Source organism: Carassius gibelio, chromosome A22 (genome assembly GCF_023724105.1).
Source record: "Carassius gibelio isolate Cgi1373 ecotype wild population from Czech Republic chromosome A22, carGib1.2-hapl.c, whole genome shotgun sequence".
Classification (NCBI taxonomy): domain Eukaryota; kingdom Metazoa; phylum Chordata; class Actinopteri; order Cypriniformes; family Cyprinidae; genus Carassius; species Carassius gibelio.
In genome coordinates, this window is record NC_068392.1 from 22,995,661 (window position 1) to 23,016,494 (window position 20,834).

At 41.4% G+C, this 20,834-nt stretch overlaps 1 long non-coding RNA gene across 2 annotated transcripts in view; it reads left to right on the plus strand.

The window, feature by feature from the left end:
• LOC127942775 (uncharacterized) overlaps positions 1–20,126 on the plus strand; it is a 30,059-nt gene extending 9,933 nt beyond the window's left edge. The window contains exons 5-12 of one of the 2 annotated variants that reach the window (XR_008149413.1): positions 12,923–13,058; positions 14,257–14,328; positions 15,259–15,331; positions 17,397–17,540; positions 17,641–17,721; positions 17,808–17,855; positions 17,978–18,019; positions 18,164–20,126. This is a non-coding gene — a long non-coding RNA (uncharacterized LOC127942775). The remainder of the gene's footprint in view (positions 1–12,922; positions 13,059–14,256; positions 14,329–15,258; positions 15,332–17,396; positions 17,541–17,640; positions 17,722–17,807; positions 17,856–17,977; positions 18,020–18,163) is intronic. The other variant, XR_008149412.1, reaches the window with a different exon arrangement.
• Positions 20,127–20,834: the final 708 nt, after the last annotated feature.

Below are 20,834 nucleotides of genomic sequence, written 5' to 3' on the forward strand. Positions count from 1 at the left end.
CAGGTCTCAGTTTTACTCCGTGATGTTGAAGAGCCTGGAGCACTTTGCGGAGGGCCTCCACATGTTCATCGAATGTTCTCGCGTAACAGAGCACGTCATCCAGATAAGGGATGCAACATTCATCCCTGAGGGGGCCTAGCACCTCCTCCATGCTTCGCTGAAATGCTGCTGGGGCATTTGAGAGTCCGAATGGGATACGGACCCATTCGTAGAGGCCCCACGGTGTGACGAAGGCAGTAAGGTGACGTGAACCCTCGGCGATGAAACCCTGATGGTAAGCTTTACCCTGGTCTAGGATGCTAAACCAGGTGTAGCCCCCCAGTGTGTCTGTCAGGTCTTGTATTCTGGGTAGTGGATGTCGATCAGGCACAGTCTTTTTGTTCAGTAGCCGATAATCGATACAAAGACGTAGGCTGCCATCCTTCTTCCTAACACAGACAACTGGGGCAGCATAAGGGGACTTAGATTTAACAATCCAGCCTCTCATCAGCAGCTCCTGCACATACTCCTTTACCTCTTTAAACAGTGGCTTCGGGACTGCTGAGTATGCTCTCTGTACAGGAATCTCATCTGTGAGGGTAATCGACATTTGTAAGCTTGGTATGCATCCAATATCATCGCCGTCACGTGCGAAAGCCCCGGCTTCTTCACACAGCATTTTGTTGACTTTTTCCCTTTGTTTATCATCAAGGTGACTGAGGTTGATGGGAGGTTGCCATGATGATGGATGGGCGTCAACAGGTGTTGATACGGCACTGTTAACAGTCACTGTGGGCTCGGGTGCTTCAGGTGAGTCTGTTGCGATCACTTTTTCAACACAGTGGATGCCACCAAGTGCTGTCTTTCTTGGAAGAGTTACTGCATGTTTAGTGTTGTTACCCACAGGTACAGCTACATAAGGTTTTCTTGGATTTTGTACCTCCAACAGACCTTCACCCACGTCCAGTTCTGTCAACTGCACATTATCATCATCAGGCTCAAATAGGAAGACTGTGTCAGATGAACTCATGAGGGGAGGGACTTGGCACTTAACCCAGGCTACCTGACCTGCTGGGATAACCATGTCCTGTCTGCCTGTCCGTAGGAGCCCGCACTGCACAGAGGGTTTGCTGGCTTGGATGACGCTCACCATTAGCTCTGCCTTCTCTGCTGGTATACACAAGGCATTACAGAGTAGAACGACAAGGGTTGAAATCAGCTTTTCAGGTTGTTTTTGTATCATCTCTTCCAGCACGTTGAAACCCAACAGTGGTCTCTCCAGAGCAAGACTGCTGACAAGAAAAGGCACAGTGATTGACAGATTAGGGTCCTCATTCCCCATCAAATTGACTGTAAGGGCAACCCAGCCATCAAAAGGGAGGGCGTCACCATTCACTGCATACACCCTTAACTCATCTTCGTCACCTATAATGTCGCTGAGTGCCCTAACAGGAGTGTCAGGTAGATATTTACTCTTCCAGTCTCTATCAATCATACTCACTTGAGCACCAGTGTCTAACAGAGCACTGACTGCTAATCCATTAAGGTTACAATGGGTGAGAGCTTTCCTTCCAATGAGTTTGGCTAGATGTTCCCCTTTGCTGTGAGGTAAGTCATAAGGGAAAGGATTGGTTGTCTTGTTTGTTTCTTTCCGTCTCTTTTCCATTATTTTGTTTTTTTCCAGTCTTTCAATTCCAGGTTGATCAGTATGACAAGTGTCAGATTGGGACGATTGCTGAGACCCGGTCACTGTTTGTCCCTCGGCAGAGACCGGCTCCAGTTTCCCTGCCGTGTTGGTCTCTTTAGACAGCCCACTGCCCGGTGACCTTCTTCACCACAGTGGAAACAGTGAGGGCAGTCGGCACGATTTTGCTCCACACACTTGTCACAGCCATATGGTTTCTCTCTCCTGCGGTCTCCTCTACCTTTTCCATTGTGGCTGAACTGTCCTGTAACCTGTGTCTGCATTGACTGTCTCATGAGCTCAACTGTACTTGTAAGCTGTTCAAGTTTCTCTGTTAACTGCTGGATCACATCTGTTTTTGGCACCTTCTCCTTTACACTAGGACACTGTGCAGCATTAACTTCAGACTGAGCACTGTGCACATTTGTTAGTCTTTGACGGGTGGCGGGACCTAGCCTTCGCTGCCTTTCACTTTCATCACACATCACTTTCTTCATCTGTTTTAAGATTGTCTCATCCGATACTCTGGGGTCCCCAAGCAATGGCTTCAGCTCTCTGCGGACATCATCATGTTTATGACCTAGGCCCTGATATACGGTGTGGAGAAACACATCCTGCACTGTGCTTGCACTATACTTGACATCTGTGTCAGCATGTTTGGAGGCCAGCATGATCTTCTGCTTAAGTCCTATAACTCGGTATAGGAACTGTTGGGGTGTCTCATTGTCTTTTTGTTTGGTGCACATGAGCTCCTGGAACAGCTCGGTATTACTTTGCTCACCCAGGTGGGAGTGGAGGAACGCTTTTAGCTCTTCTATAGTTAGATCATCCTTATTCATCAACATGTCTTTAAAAGTTCCTGGCTTGATGACTTTGAGGACGGCTCTTACAACCTCTGCATCACTGAACTGTTCCTTTAAACCGTCTTCCACCTGCCGACAGACACTGTTATAGCTTAGATCTGACCCCTGGTCCCCAATCTGACCCCCCTGGATCTTCAGTTCCCTGCGATGAAGGTAAGACAACTCTTTTAAGGAGAACAACTTGTCATGTGTTAATGGTGTCGTGTGTTCACTTAAACCTCTGCTGCCTGCTACTTTACTACTCTGTGTGGTGTATCCTATCTTTACAGATGACTGAGGTACAGACTGTGGAGTGGGTGTGTGTGTGCACTGCATACTTTTCTTACTCAGCTCCTCATAACTAGGAAGTATTTTCTGCAGCTCTGTGTCATGTGTGTCACTAGCCGTAGATAGTGTCATGTGAGTTGAATTAGTAATCCCAATATCGGTAGTATCACTATCATCAGTTGGGTTAACATTACCATGACTTGCATCCCCGCTGCCAGATACATCAATTGCTACAGCAACTTGTGAAGCACGACCCTGAATGACTATGTCAATTAATTCCCTTAAGTTTAATAAGTGTGCCATCCCAGAATCCTCTAACTCCAGTAAAGGCTCACTGGACATGAAACTGCAAATGTACTCAAAACAACCCTCCTCATCAGTCAACTTGACGCGAGACTCGTCAATTCCTGGCACTGGACCCACTGACTTGGCAATCTGGAACAGTTCATCTACAGAGAGAGTGAGAAGAGTCTTTTTGATGGCCCACACCAACCTTTTCCTCTCACCATCCGCCATACTGCTTCCCAATTCCTCGCACTTGGTCACGAGAGCCCAGGATCACAATTCACGCTCTGTTCTTGATGGGTGTTGATTTTAGCACAGCACAGTCATTAGTCTTCATTCATTACAGGTAACCTCTTCATCCATAGACGGCATCGATGGTATCTGGAGATTTTTTTCCGCTGGCTGCAGCTCGCTGGTTACATCAGGTCACTTTTGGTCCAAGGTTGCAGTATCACTGGATCAGCTTCCGGCCACACGGTGGGAGTGATCCCGGACGAGCCCCCAATAAACTGTTACAGGTACCGGCTGGCACCACATAAACAGCTTATATGCTCTCTCTGAAAACAGGAGAAATAAATGAGACCAGGCAAACTCTGCGTCCGTTTTTCGTCTCGCTCAGCAGAAAGAGAGAGAGGATTTATTAGACATTCACATTTTAAATCCTCCTCTGTTACAAACACACAATGTTCACTATCAAATAAACACTTCAAAATGAAATACAATTTGTCTTTTTTTTTCATCTTTCAGCAAATACTGAGTTTTAAGTTTTGGGTGATTAAATAAATCAAACTGACAATAACCACGGTTACCCTTTAAGTTGTATCCTTTTAACTCAAAATAAAACACAGATTATGTCATCACTTACATATAAAACATAGTTTGTTACCATTTACATATGGTTCCTAAATGCATTTTCCTCTTCCAGCAAAAGTATTTTTTTTTTACTCTTCCCAAAATGCATGAGCTGACAGACTTTTAACTTATTTTTAACCACTTTTAAAATATAAATCACATTTGTTTTAACATCAGCTTTTAACCCTGACAAACTCAGTTTTTAACATTAACCTTTCACATTTTACACAATATCATACATTTCAAGAGTATTAAAACTTTACAAAAATGTTCAAGGAGCTAAAAATAAAACTCTTCAGACGTGACTTTGGTATTAACAGGTGACATTAACAAGCGCGAAAATGTGGCTACTGCCATATATACAATTATGTCCACATACTCATTACATAGCCTTATTAGCGAACATTAAAACATTCAGTGACATGTCAACATATTACACTTCAGGTAATTAGATTAATTTAATTTTCCACCAACCTGAAAACAGGAGAAATAAATGAGACCAGGCAAACTCTGCGTCCGTTTTTCGTCTCGCTCAGCAGAAAGAGGAAAATCGCAAAGCGGACAAAACTGACGTAAAGCCCCGTGGAGCACAATAAATGCCACACTACCCCCTGCTGGCGAACTCCACAATTACTCCTCGCCTCTATATAACGTCTTAGTCAAAGGATGGTGGAACCAGGTAAATTACCTCTGAACAAATATTCGAAAACATTCATTTTCAAATTTCAGAAACTACCACAAATGTGATAACACTTTTAGTGGGCATCACACGCTCCCTGACAGAGAAGAATGGCTCCCGACATTTCCAAAAATCTTTATCTCAAAACAGTTTAACTATTTTTCAATCTTTAACCTTGATTCTCAAACCTCTATTCAACAAACAAGCATAGTAGGTGGAATGTATGTGGCTGGTGCTTGGTAAGGGTATGGCATGTATGCTGTCTGGGAGTAAAGGAGTGGGTGTGAATATGGCATACAAAGAGGCGGGATGTATGGAAAGATTGAGGGTGCATGTGTAGTGTTATGTGATGCTTCTATGACAGGTATATAGGGTGCGGTGTATCCAGGCACTGAGTTAACTGTGGCGTGCGTCTGGACTGATGGCTCACCTAATGACTCATATGTGAGAAAACGACGTGGCCTTTTCTCCCGAGCTGACCTTCTGAAGTCTGACTGAGTGTGATCTACAGGAGGAGTCAAAGGTCGAGCTTCTGAGTCACAGTCTTGTTGCCCATTGTTTTCCTCCCCTTCCACAGGTACAGTGAGTAAAGGTTGGTTTTCACCAGTAGGATCTGGTAAGTGTTCAGGTACAGTATTATTTTCTCTCCTTACAGGTGATGGTTCTGACCCCCGAATCTCTGGATGCCTGGTGAGTTGCTCCTGGTAAGTAACAGGTCTTTCCTCTATCCTTTCAGTCGGTCTCCTTAACCAGTATCCCGAGCCAGAATCATTATCTGAATCATTTTCACTGTCATCACTGGTGTCTGCTCGTCTTTGGGTGTCTGTCATTCTCTCTTGGTTTTGTCTGTTATGTGTTTTCTTCTCAGGAATAGATCTGGTGTCAGATGGAGTGACATCGACAGGTAAGTCATTCACCAGCAAAAGGAGATTACGGTGCAGTGTCCTGCTTTTCTTTTTGTCTCCAGTTTCAGGGCAGACAATGTACACTGGGTTCTCAGCGAGTTGACGTTCGACTATGTATACAGTCTTCTCCCAGTATGCCCTTAATTTTCCCGGCCCTCCACGTTCACTGAGGTTCCGGACCAGAACTCTGTCTCCTGGTTGCAGTACAACCCCCCTTGCTTTCTTGTCATACGTCAATTTTCCCCTTGCACTGGACTTTTTGCTATTCTCGCCAGCAATGCGGTAGGCTTCTGACATCTTTTTAGCCCATTTTTCAGCAAATCCTGTAGGTGAATATGATTCTCTTTCTCCGACCAATCCAAACAGCAAGTCGACTGGGAGATGTGGGTGACGTCCGTAGAGAAGGAAAAACGGTGAGTAGCCGGTTGACTCATGTCTGGTGCAATTGTATGCATGTATAACATGCGGGAGGTGATCCTTCCACCGTAGTTTCTCACTATCAGTCAATGTTCTTAACATCTGGAGAATGGTGCGGTTCAGGCGCTCAGCTGGATTGCCTTGTGGGTGATAAGGTGACGTCCGCGAGTGGCTAACCCCTGACAACTGCTGTAATGATTGGAACAGTTTGTTCTCAAATTCACCACCCTGGTCATGATGTAGTTTGGATGGATATCCAAACCGGGGTATGAAATCATTGAAGATGCGCTCAGCAGCTGTTTTCCCACTCTTGTTCTTTGTGGGATATGCCTGGGCAAATCTAGTGAAATGATCAAGCACTACTAGAATATATTCATATCCCCCACAGCTGGTTTCCAGATGCAAATAGTCAATACACACAAGCTCTAAAGGGAAGTTAGATGTGATGCTGCCCATAGGAGCTCTCGTGTGTGTTGTGGGTTTCTTAGACTTGATACAGGGACATTTTTGGGTGACATAGTCTTCAATTTCTTTAGCCATAAAGGGCCAGTAAAATCGTTCCCGAGCAAGATGGAGCACTCTTTCTGTGCCTACATGACCCATCTCATTGTGTAGGCACTTCAGAGCAATCGGCCTGTATTTCAAAGGGAGGACTAACTGCTTTACCTGGATCGTCCTTCTGTAAAGGAGGCCATCTTCAAGTTGCAACTTACTCCACTCATGCAGCAGCTTTCTGGTGGCTCCACTTACAGTTCTGCGTATGTCATCTGTCAGTTTTGTGTTTGACTCCTTTAACTCTATAATCTTGCCTATGGCTTGATCCTCTCTTTGAGCCTTAACAAGATCATCATGGCTGATAGCTGGCAGGTGACAATGAGGTTGTGGTGGAGAATCCAGTGAACACATGTTAAGTGCTGCAATCCAGGCCACATCCTTCCGTTCTGCAGCCTGACTCCCATCCCATGTGGCACGCACTGCCTCGTTCGAGAACTCCTCTGTACAAGCCACCTCATATTTCCCCATGTCCAAGGGGAGCCGAGAGAGTGTGTCTGCATCAACATTTGATTTTCCAGGTCTATACCTGATGTCGAACTGGAAATCTGAGAGTTCTCCCACCCACCGATGGCCAACAGCATTGAGTTTTGCTGTACTCATGATATAGGTCAGTGGGTTGTTGTCCGTGTACACAGTGAAATGGGGAGCGTAGTACAGGTAGTCCCGGAATTTTTCACACACAGCCCATTTCAATGCGAGGAACTCCAGTTTTCCACTGTGCAGGTGGTAGTTACGTTCAGCAGGTGTCAAAGTCCTCGAGCCATAGCCAATGACTCTTAGCTTCCCATTCTGGCGCTGATAGAGGACAGCCCCCAGGCCCTGGTCTGAGGCGTCTGTATGCAGCGTGAAAGGTAGGCTGAAATCAGGATACGCTAAGACAGGTGGGGTTATAAGGAGAGTGACCAATTGCTCTAAAGCTTCCTGATGTTGAGTGGTCCAGTCAACAGGCTGTCGTGAAGGCAGCTGTGGGCGTTTGGTGGTTTTCCCACATGTTGAAATCTGGGCTTTCCCCGATTTAGTTTGGAGAAGCTCATAGATTGGCTTCGCGATCCTGGAAAAATCCTGGATGTAGGAGCGATAATATCCCAAGAAGCCGGTCAGTTTCCTTACTTCGCCAACTGTCTGTGGTGCCTTGCTTGTCAAGGTTTTGACTGCTTCAAGGTCCCGTGGATCTATCTTGATACCATCAGCTGACACAAGGCGCCCCACGTATCTGACTTCGTGTCTGAAAAGCTCACACTTTTCAGGTCTCAGTTTTACTCCGTGATGTTGAAGAGCCTGGAGCACTTTGCGGAGGGCCTCCACATGTTCATCGAATGTTCTCGCGTAACAGAGCACGTCATCCAGATAAGGGATGCAACATTCATCCCTGAGGGGGCCTAGCACCTCCTCCATGCTTCGCTGAAATGCTGCTGGGGCATTTGAGAGTCCGAATGGGATACGGACCCATTCGTAGAGGCCCCACGGTGTGACGAAGGCAGTAAGGTGACGTGAACCCTCGGCGATGAAACCCTGATGGTAAGCTTTACCCTGGTCTAGGATGCTAAACCAGGTGTAGCCCCCCAGTGTGTCTGTCAGGTCTTGTATTCTGGGTAGTGGATGTCGATCAGGCACAGTCTTTTTGTTCAGTAGCCGATAATCGATACAAAGACGTAGGCTGCCATCCTTCTTCCTAACACAGACAACTGGGGCAGCATAAGGGGACTTAGATTTAACAATCCAGCCTCTCATCAGCAGCTCCTGCACATACTCCTTTACCTCTTTAAACAGTGGCTTCGGGACTGCTGAGTATGCTCTCTGTACAGGAATCTCATCTGTGAGGGTAATCGACATTTGTAAGCTTGGTATGCATCCAATATCATCGCCGTCACGTGCGAAAGCCCCGGCTTCTTCACACAGCATTTTGTTGACTTTTTCCCTTTGTTTATCATCAAGGTGACTGAGGTTGATGGGAGGTTGCCATGATGATGGATGGGCGTCAACAGGTGTTGATACGGCACTGTTAACAGTCACTGTGGGCTCGGGTGCTTCAGGTGAGTCTGTTGCGATCACTTTTTCAACACAGTGGATGCCACCAAGTGCTGTCTTTCTTGGAAGAGTTACTGCATGTTTAGTGTTGTTACCCACAGGTACAGCTACATAAGGTTTTCTTGGATTTTGTACCTCCAACAGACCTTCACCCACGTCCAGTTCTGTCAACTGCACATTATCATCATCAGGCTCAAATAGGAAGACTGTGTCAGATGAACTCATGAGGGGAGGGACTTGGCACTTAACCCAGGCTACCTGACCTGCTGGGATAACCATGTCCTGTCTGCCTGTCCGTAGGAGCCCGCACTGCACAGAGGGTTTGCTGGCTTGGATGACGCTCACCATTAGCTCTGCCTTCTCTGCTGGTATACACAAGGCATTACAGAGTAGAACGACAAGGGTTGAAATCAGCTTTTCAGGTTGTTTTTGTATCATCTCTTCCAGCACGTTGAAACCCAACAGTGGTCTCTCCAGAGCAAGACTGCTGACAAGAAAAGGCACAGTGATTGACAGATTAGGGTCCTCATTCCCCATCAAATTGACTGTAAGGGCAACCCAGCCATCAAAAGGGAGGGCGTCACCATTCACTGCATACACCCTTAACTCGTCTTCGTCACCTATAATGTCGCTGAGTGCCCTAACAGGAGTGTCAGGTAGATATTTACTCTTCCAGTCTCTATCAATCATACTCACTTGAGCACCAGTGTCTAACAGAGCACTGACTGCTAATCCATTAAGGTTACAATGGGTGAGAGCTTTCCTTCCAATGAGTTTGGCTAGATGTTCCCCTTTGCTGTGAGGTAAGTCATAAGGGAAAGGATTGGTTGTCTTGTTTGTTTCTTTCCGTCTCTTTTCCATTATTTTGTTTTTTTCCAGTCTTTCAATTCCAGGTTGATCAGTATGACAAGTGTCAGATTGGGACGATTGCTGAGACCCGGTCACTGTTTGTCCCTCGGCAGAGACCGGCTCCAGTTTCCCTGCCGTGTTGGTCTCTTTAGACAGCCCACTGCCCGGTGACCTTCTTCACCACAGTGGAAACAGTGAGGGCAGTCGGCACGATTTTGCTCCACACACTTGTCACAGCCATATGGTTTCTCTCTCCTGCGGTCTCCTCTACCTTTTCCATTGTGGCTGAACTGTCCTGTAACCTGTGTCTGCATTGACTGTCTCATGAGCTCAACTGTACTTGTAAGCTGTTCAAGTTTCTCTGTTAACTGCTGGATCACATCTGTTTTTGGCACCTTCTCCTTTACACTAGGACACTGTGCAGCATTAACTTCAGACTGAGCACTGTGCACATTTGTTAGTCTTTGACGGGTGGCGGGACCTAGCCTTCGCTGCCTTTCACTTTCATCACACATCACTTTCTTCATCTGTTTTAAGATTGTCTCATCCGATACTCTGGGGTCCCCAAGCAATGGCTTCAGCTCTCTGCGGACATCATCATGTTTATGACCTAGGCCCTGATATACGGTGTGGAGAAACACATCCTGCACTGTGCTTGCACTATACTTGACATCTGTGTCAGCATGTTTGGAGGCCAGCATGATCTTCTGCTTAAGTCCTATAACTCGGTATAGGAACTGTTGGGGTGTCTCATTGTCTTTTTGTTTGGTGCACATGAGCTCCTGGAACAGCTCGGTATTACTTTGCTCACCCAGGTGGGAGTGGAGGAACGCTTTTAGCTCTTCTATAGTTAGATCATCCTTATTCATCAACATGTCTTTAAAAGTTCCTGGCTTGATGACTTTGAGGACGGCTCTTACAACCTCTGCATCACTGAACTGTTCCTTTAAACCGTCTTCCACCTGCCGACAGACACTGTTATAGCTTAGATCTGACCCCTGGTCCCCAATCTGACCCCCCTGGATCTTCAGTTCCCTGCGATGAAGGTAAGACAACTCTTTTAAGGAGAACAACTTGTCATGTGTTAATGGTGTCGTGTGTTCACTTAAACCTCTGCTGCCTGCTACTTTACTACTCTGTGTGGTGTATCCTATCTTTACAGATGACTGAGGTACAGACTGTGGAGTGGGTGTGTGTGTGCACTGCATACTTTTCTTACTCAGCTCCTCATAACTAGGAAGTATTTTCTGCAGCTCTGTGTCATGTGTGTCACTAGCTGTAGATAGTGTCATGTGAGTTGAATTAGTAATCCCAATATCGGTAGTATCACTATCATCAGTTGGGTTAACATTACCATGACTTGCATCCCCGCTGCCAGATACATCAATTGCTACAGCAACTTGTGAAGCACGACCCTGAATGACTATGTCAATTAATTCCCTTAAGTTTAATAAGTGTGCCATCCCAGAATCCTCTAACTCCAGTAAAGGCTCACTGGACATGAAACTGCAAATGTACTCAAAACAACCCTCCTCATCAGTCAACTTGACGCGAGACTCGTCAATTCCTGGCACTGGACCCACTGACTTGGCAATCTGGAACAGTTCATCTACAGAGAGAGTGAGAAGAGTCTTTTTGATGGCCCACACCAACCTTTTCCTCTCACCATCCGCCATACTGCTTCCCAATTCCTCGCACTTGGTCACGAGAGCCCAGGATCACAATTCACGCTCTGTTCTTGATGGGTGTTGATTTTAGCACAGCACAGTCATTAGTCTTCATTCATTACAGGTAACCTCTTCATCCATAGACGGCATCGATGGTATCTGGAGATTTTTTTCCGCTGGCTGCAGCTCGCTGGTTACATCAGGTCACTTTTGGTCCAAGGTTGCAGTATCACTGGATCAGCTTCCGGCCACACGGTGGGAGTGATCCCGGACGAGCCCCCAATAAACTGTTACAGGTACCGGCTGGCACCACATAAACAGCTTATATGCTCTCTCTGAAAACAGGAGAAATAAATGAGACCAGGCAAACTCTGCGTCCGTTTTTCGTCTCGCTCAGCAGAAAGAGAGAGAGGATTTATTAGACATTCACATTTTAAATCCTCCTCTGTTACAAACACACAATGTTCACTATCAAATAAACACTTCAAAATGAAATACAATTTGTCTTTTTTTTTCATCTTTCAGCAAATACTGAGTTTTAAGTTTTGGGTGATTAAATAAATCAAACTGACAATAACCACGGTTACCCTTTAAGTTGTATCCTTTTAACTCAAAATAAAACACAGATTATGTCATCACTTACATATAAAACATAGTTTGTTACCATTTACATATGGTTCCTAAATGCATTTTCCTCTTCCAGCAAAAGTATTTTTTTTTTACTCTTCCCAAAATGCATGAGCTGACAGACTTTTAACTTATTTTTAACCACTTTTAAAATATAAATCACATTTGTTTTAACATCAGCTTTTAACCCTGACAAACTCAGTTTTTAACATTAACCTTTCACATTTTACACAATATCATACATTTCAAGAGTATTAAAACTTTACAAAAATGTTCAAGGAGCTAAAAATAAAACTCTTCAGACGTGACTTTGGTATTAACAGGTGACATTAACAAGCGCGAAAATGTGGCTACTGCCATATATACAATTATGTCCACATACTCATTACATAGCCTTATTAGCGAACATTAAAACATTCAGTGACATGTCAACATATTACACTTCAGGTAATTAGATTAATTTAATTTTCCACCAACCTGAAAACAGGAGAAATAAATGAGACCAGGCAAACTCTGCGTCCGTTTTTCGTCTCGCTCAGCAGAAAGAGGAAAATCGCAAAGCGGACAAAACTGACGTAAAGCCCCGTGGAGCACAATAAATGCCACACTACCCCCTGCTGGCGAACTCCACAATTACTCCTCGCCTCTATATAACGTCTTAGTCAAAGGATGGTGGAACCAGGTAAATTACCTCTGAACAAATATTCGAAAACATTCATTTTCAAATTTCAGAAACTACCACAAATGTGATAACACTTTTAGTGGGCATCACAGATACATGATGTTTTGATGCAAGTAGGAAAGACTTTTGTTTCTCATCAAAACAGTGCTATAAAGTAGAGTAAGGTAATTACTTAAACTATAAAGAGATTAATACACATAGCTTATGTTGGTAGCATGAGCATGATGGTTTGAGAAAGACTTGATAACTCTGACTTTAGTCGAATAACTAATCCATACTGCATGACCGTAACAAAGACAAGTCTGGTTTCCAAACCTGCATTTATTTGTGGGCACCCTGTCATATTTACATTTAAAAGGTTTGTGATGTATTTTCATTATATTGTTTCAAAGTACTGGTGTACAGAACAAAAGAAATTCATTTTCAACATGAAAATCTTATCCCTAGTGTCAGTCTGTCTGAAGTAATGGACCATTCCAGGTTACTTAAATCCAAATTAAATTATCAACTTTTTTTATAGTATTGCATTTTTTTTTTTTTTTAATAATTTCTGGTACACTGATTGTTATATTTGGTTCAACAGTTGCAGGCCAGGATTGACAAATTAAAAACACCACAATCGGTGTGAAACTCTGTATGAATCTACGGCTGAGAAGCGAAATGCTCTTCAAAGACAGCGAACCTTACTCCTACTGCAATTGGCAAACTTGGATAAAATGGTGAGTCATTTTATTGTACGTTGACAGAACTTGGGTAAAATATTTTCTGTTCTAAAAAATGCAGCAGGTAAACCTAGCCTGGCTAACGTCAGACCAATTCTCATTCGAGACTTGGTCTGGTAACCACCTGTTCATTTTCTCGTATTTGAGGCGTGGTTTACGAATGCCCAGAGCAGTTTATTGGGTGCTACGAATGTCTATCAAATGCGCTTGCTTCTGAAATTGTTTAACAGTTGCTCTTTTTTCAAAACAAACTCTGTTCTTAACTACTTAAAACACTATCTAAAGCTGAATCGAAAGGTAATTTCGTGTCTGATGCCATGTTGGATCCATAGAAACTTCTTCAATGTGTCGCCTATTAGGGCTGCACGATATTGGGAAAAATGACATTGTGATATTTTATTTTTCTGCGATTTTTTTTATATATTGCGATTATTTTTTTCTTACAAACAAATGGGGTGAGCACACTTACATTCTCATTTTAAATGATTTAAACATCGACACCATCATGTCAATTGATTAATATGCACGGGGGAGAGGGAGCAAGACAGAGCTTGAGAGAGAGAGAGTGCGCGAGAGAGAGAGAGTGCGCGCGCGCTCGCGAGAGAAAGACAGAGAGAAAATGCCCTGTTAAACTTGCATGTGGTTTTCAGTCCTGTCAATGATAAACTTTCACTCTATGATGGTTAAACTGTGCAATTAATCCGCGAATCACATTCGTCAAGGGCCGGGGAGCAGCTGCCCATACAGTTAATGAATAACGGATCAACTACGACAGCCTACATCGCACATCCTGCAATGTGACTATCGTGGATTCGTACATCGCGATATCGATGCTTAAACGACACATCGTGCAGTCATGGTCTTGCTGATCCCTCCCCGTTCTGTGATTTGGTTCCCTTTTTCAGGGGAGAATTTAGTCCATGGTGTCCAGGCTGCCTTAGCAGCTTGAATCAAATTGTGTGCAAGGCAGCCTGGGAACACCCAGTGTAAGGTAAACCAGGATTTGCATGAATTGAAAATAAGATTTACCTACTGCTATTTATATATTTGATGGAAAAGATTTTAAACATTACTGTTTGTAATTAATAGGCTTAAGGGATAGGGAACAACAGTGATTTTATAATTGTATGTACTTTAGTTAAAAAATCATTCTAAACTCTTTCTGTAGCATTGAATTTTTTTATTTGATTTTTAGCTGGGCCCAGAATCACATCCAGTCACTTAAACAGCAGAAGATTCTGTGATACCCTCACCAACAGACACACAGGTAATAAGACAGGTTTTTTTTATAACCATTTAGTTTCAGAGCTGCACATTATACATTATATTATAGTAATTATTTCCCAGCAACAATGTTGATCAGAATGTGTTTGACAGAACGATGCGAGGATGGCATTATTACAGGCTTTGTCCCAACCCTGTTAGGGCATACTGGATTTTTTGCGCACATTTACGAAACGTATTTACATTTATGAATGACAAATTGTAATATAATTATATCGGTTTCTATATTTTAAACAACTTAACACAAATGATGGATACAAACGCCCTCTAAACAATCCTGAAAGTTTGGTTGGCACTTAAACCTAATAGGTAGTAATGAGTATTTATGATAGCTTTTGGGGACATTGACCTGTATTTTAACTGTCCTTATGGGGACACTTTGGCTTAGTGAGGATGGAATCCTAGTCCTCTTAAGGATAACCATTGGAACTCGTATGTAATTTCTTGCTGATACAATTTTTGTTTATTTATACAACTAAAAACTATTATGATCCTCCTACTGTTTTTTGCAAACTATAAGGTGCACCGTAGCAGTTTTCCTATATAGTTCATTGGGTACATCCGTCAGTAAAAACCATTATAAATCCTAAAATATTGTTCGTCTAATTACTTTGTCCGCTGAAATTTGGAGACCATGTATCTAAAATGGCTACCCTCATACACTGTCCATAAAAGATGGATAGAAACATTCTCTAAACAGAAGTTGGTAATAACCTCAGGTCTTTATTTTAAATCCACTGTGCTTGTGTACAGAGCAAAAACAATAAAATATGTTGGCCCAAATAATTTCTAGCAAAAGGAAAGTGTTGTTTCCCCTTGTTTTTGTTTTGTAATACTGTTATTCAGTCTCAATAAAGTGCCTTATCTGTTTTGTAATTTCATAGCCTCAAATGATAATTATTTTTTATTACAGGTATGGTCAGAAATTGACCATGCATCTCCAACCAGCGAATGTGTACCACCACTGGAAAGAACGGAGTGTATTTGTAAGTAACAACATTAATTACTTGCCTGTCCAAAGTCTGTCCATTAGGGTTACATAAAATATCTACCTTTTTAACTCCCTATTCTTGAAAGTTTGTGGTCTGAAGATCACATTTAACTGTGACAGGGTTTAAAAGTAGTGTTGTCAAAAGACCCGGTACTTTGGTACCAAGTCGGTACAAAATTTTAAAAAATGTGACTGTACCAGGTTTCTTTAAGTATTGGTAGTACCGAGGTCTCGTTCAAACCCGGTTCAGCGCTATGATTTCCGTGAAGCAGAAAACGAGGATGGAATCTCAAAATCCAGTCATGAAAATGAAACTTACATTTTAATATGGACAGTCATGGAATTTGTCAAAGTTAGCGTAAATTAATCAAATCAAATCTCCGTATGGACCAGTATCTGTAAATGTTAAGCCGCAAATAAATCTGTGTTCTGCGCGTCTCTGTGTGAATCAATGAATGGCAGAGACGTGCAGGTTTGTTTACTACATGGACTGAAGCACATGACGCTTGTATTAATTTCAGCATCTGAGCTTCAGAGTTCTCTCTCCATCAAGCGATCTGAACTTTTCAGTTCATCTCAATGGACGCACAGCACACCTGTATTTGATGCTCTGTAAACTCTGTGTGAAGGCGCACGACTCACCGTCGCTTTACTGATAGCGCTGTTTCTCACACATGCAAAGAGAGAGAGAGCAAGAGTCTTACCACGCTGAATCGACACGCTATAGGTAAACTATTCTTTGTTGTCTTCTCCTGTCAAAATAATGGAGTTCATTTACAATTATTCATTTTCGAACAAGCAGAAGACACTCCGGTTTCTCCGGTAGTGGCCGGAGCTAATGTGCAAATGGCAATTTCATTGGCTGACGCTCAACTAGCACCGACCCTGTTTTGATTTCAGCAAATCAGTTTGACCGAACGCAGACAACGTGATTAATATTCATGAACCCAGCAGCTCATCAATTCATAGTGCATTGTATATACATTAGTATGATAGTAAAATTATCCTTTAATAATAATTATGATCTATTACTATTTTTCTTACAGAAACCCTCAATGACCAAAAATATCTTAAGCATCACCACCAGTCTTAAGTTCAGTTAAAATGACAAATATGCATTCATTAGGCCTAAAAGTTAATTTTTACATAAAGGCATTGTGCTACTAAATATTACTATTATTTAGTAAAATGTATGTGATACTGCTACTACTGTTAACATTTTTTTAAACTTTATTTTTTTAAGAAATAAATCACTATTTCTTCCATGTTTTAATTTTAATAGCAAATCCCCTTTATTTACCAAAAATAAAATGTTTAAATTTCATAAATTAAAAGACAAATTAAATTTGGGTGAAACTTATTTACTGTTTTTCATAATTATATAACCTGTAGAAAAATTTTAAACACAATTGTAAATAAGTATAAAGAATGGCATTGGTTTTATTTTTATTATTTTATTAATATATATATTTTTTTAATTGGCATATTTTTGTGTTTTGCTTTGGTACCGAGAACCATGGATTTTCACTGGTATCGGTATCGAATACTGAAATTTGGGTACCGTGACAACACTATTTAAAAGGTATACGACTCACCAAGAAATATTTTGATTGTGTACTGCTCTGCATACAACTGTCTAATGTCTAAACGTTAAACCAATATGTCTCTAATGATCTCTTTGTAAGAGACAAAACCACAGTAAGATTATTTATCGTAATGTCATGATGAGAATTACAAGAAATTGCCCCAACTCATGCTCGGCCAACATCAAATTGTAGGGTATTATTTCTGCTGTTGTGCTCATGTGTAAATTGAGGATAGAACGAACAAGTGATGATATTTGATACCTTCTGGGGACATGCATTGACCTGTATTTTAACTGTCTTTATGGGGACACCTTGTTTAAATGGGGATTGCATTATTTCCATGAAACCTTCTGGGGACATTGACCTGTATTTTAACTGTCTTTATGGGGACACCTTGTTTAAGTGGGGATTGCATTATATGCATAATATAATTTGTGTAGAATTCTCAAGACCTTTATATTTGTCTGATTACAGGTTGCCTTCCAAATCAACATGGACTAGGGTTAGGGTTCTTAACATGAATGACACCGAAATGGACCAACTTGCTGATTTCCTGGGACATGATATTCGTATCCACAGGAAATATTACAGATTACCCGAGGGAACACTATTAACAGGGTATGTAACCTGTTAATCGAGTTTAAACTAGCTGTCAAGCGTGTCCTAGTGACTTTGGAAGAATCTGTGCATATCTCTGAATACGAAGACTATATTTCAGAGTGCGTTGAGCCTGATCCTGGGATAGAGAGTGAAACAGAACTGTCAGATCATTCTCATGACGTGACGTCAAGTGAGACAGGTAAAGATTTGTAAACACATTTTTTTAAGATGTTTGTAATTTCCATTTAGTTAAATAATAATTAAATCATGCCGGCAGGCATCAAGCAGGCACTTCAGGAGTGAATAGCAGCAGGCCAGTAAACATGAATGAAGGTAAGACGTATGAACAAGCAGTTAAATGTTTAATGCAATTAGAATATCAAGAATTCCCCCCCAAACAGCCTATCAGTAATTAGTAGTTTGATTTAGAAATGTATATGATTGTGTTTCTAAAGGATCTCCAGAGAGGTCACGGGAGGTCATGAAAGTAACATCAGGTAAGGAACCTGTCCTGTAATAGTTTTTATTTACTTTATTTATAAAAAGTCAACAACATCATAAAGAATACAGTAGTATAAAAATAATCCAGTCTTGCACCTACAACACATGCAGTGCAATTAATGTAATTTTCTTGTCATTAGTTCCTAGGAAGAGAAAGTGGAGTGAGGTGGAGATTGCGGCTGTAGAAGAGACAATGATGAAATGTATTCACTCGGGAGTTACTCCTGGAAAAGTCGACTACATTGCATGCATTACAGCAGCCCCCAAAGCCCTCGGTGAACGAGACTGGCAGGCGGTGAAGTATTATATAAAAAACAGAATCACAGCATATGAGAGAAAGACCACTAAAAAGTAAGGTTGATTTTGGTTGTTGATTCCGTTTTTGCGTTTTAGTTGAATTATAATATTTTTTTTTTTTGGTCTCAATACTAGGGCTGCACGATATTGGGGAAAAAGGACATTGCGATATCTTATTTTTCTGCGATATATATTGCGATATGATATCTAATCTAATTTTTTCTTACAAACAAAAATGGCATGAGCACACATACATTCTCATTTTAAATGATTTAAACATCAGAGTATTGTTTAAATTAGAGTAAATTATTTGTTTGTAACTTTAGGATATGGTTTGAATTGTTAACATTAACTAACATGAACTTACCATGAGCAATACTTGTGTTACTATATTTTTTAATCTTTGTTTATCTTCGTTATCTTAAACACAGCTGTTCATTGTTTGGTAATGTTACTTCACAGTAGGGATGCTCTGGTTGACCGGCCATTAATCGGAACCGGCCGGTTTTTGCTTAAAATACGCAATCGCCCGTTTTTGGTGTTTTTCCGGCCGATTATTCCGGAAGTGCGCTCGCGTGCACAGACTACATTGTAATCGTTCGCTATGTAATTTGTGTGGAAGAGTATTTCGAAATCTGTGCGCAGGACACAGGCAGTCGATCAGTACCGGAAATGCAGAGCTTCATGTCTGAGGCACAGATGGCAGGAAGTGAACAGCCCTGTTGTACTGCCGCACAAATAAGAGCCTTTCCTGCACACTGAAGCTGCGCGAGCGTATACTTTATCTGTCCGCGCCCTGAACACGAGTAGACCGTGAAGAGATGTTCAGCTCAACTTCTCACGTGTTGGATGAGAAACGAAACGGACTAAACTGTGACAAAACAGAATTATTTTTTATTTATTTATTTTACTTTTTATTATTATTATTAGAACTTGCATTCATGTTTGAAAAGCCAGAAATAAACTTCAGTTCTGAATTAGGATGATTATTTTTATTTTACCCTAAAATAGACTTAATTTAATTTAAAAATCATCTGCTGTAGCACACTGAAAAAAAGTATTTCATCTAATTAAAATATTTTAGGGTAATGATTCACATCTATATTTTTTTTACTTGAGTCAACAAGTTATTTATTTTTCACTGGCTCAAGTAAAAAAAATATAGATGTGAATCATTATCCTATTTATTTTTTAATTATTATTATTATTGGATGAATGAAACCCTTTGCATCTTTGTTTTATTCGCACAAACATTATTTGATTTTAACATTTTGGAAAATGTATTTATATAGCATACTTTTATTTAGTCTCACTGGTAAAGACCTTTTTTTTTTAACTTAAAACCAAATTTAAAAACTAAAATACTGAATGCTGATCAAGAAACATCTTTTTGAATGTGTGTTGATTGTGTTGTTTGGACTGTAGAACTATGCAGTTGTTACCTTTAATTTCACATGGTTACAGTTAATCTTTTATTTAAGGCCAGTTCTCTGTAGTTTCAACCCAATTAAAAAACAAAAGCTAAATGCTGATGTCTGTACCATCTGTGTTTGTATTGAATGTAGGCTACTTATTGTGCAGTTACTGCTATTAATTTAATAAACAAGATTTGACAACACAGAACACGTCATAGAATTATAATTTTTTTTTCCGACATCGTTTTTTGATTTTGATAAATTTGCGCGAGGGAGAGAGCAAGACAACGCTTGTGTTGTTTGAAGACGGTGAAGGTGGGCGTGAGCGCGTGGCTGGGCTCTCTCTCTCTCTCTCTCTCTCTCTCTCTCTCTCGTGCTCTTTCTCTCTCTCTCTCTCTCTCGTGCTCTTTCTCTCTCTCTGCTCGTTCTTATGCGCTCTGTTAAACTGCTAGGACTTAAACTGTGCAATTAATCCGCGAATCAAATTCGGCAAGGGCCGGGGAGCAGCTGCCCATACAGTTAGTGAATAACGGATCAACTACGACAGCCTACATCGCACATCCTGCGATGTGACAATCGCGAATTTGTACATCGCGATATCGATGCTTAAACGACACATCGTGCAGCCCTACTCAATACCGTAGTTGAAACATTATAATGTAACTTAAGTTTTGAAAGAGTTAAAACGGCTTGATGTTGGTTGTAAATTTGGTGCTTGGACTTCCTTGTTTTTAATGCTGTGTCAAGTGATAAGCAGTTGGTGTAAATGTTTTTTCTAATTGCGTAGATTAGTTTTACTGTACAGTAGCCATACGACAGAGTGAGTGTCTATAGTATTCAATCCCTTTATTCAGGCCCCTTTACGTTTCACATTTTAATTGTAAATTGATTAATTTATTTTCTGATGGCACATTAGACGAAACGCATCATAAAAACTATGTTGTAATATCTGATGGCAAGCACTGAACCCATACTGTACTGATTAAATTTGGCTGTAGATTCAATTTGTATCAAGGTCGTTTTTATTTCTCTTGGATTTCTTTTAATGACTTAAAGATTAAATTCTTAGAGCATTTCAAAACCAGACAAAAAAAAAACA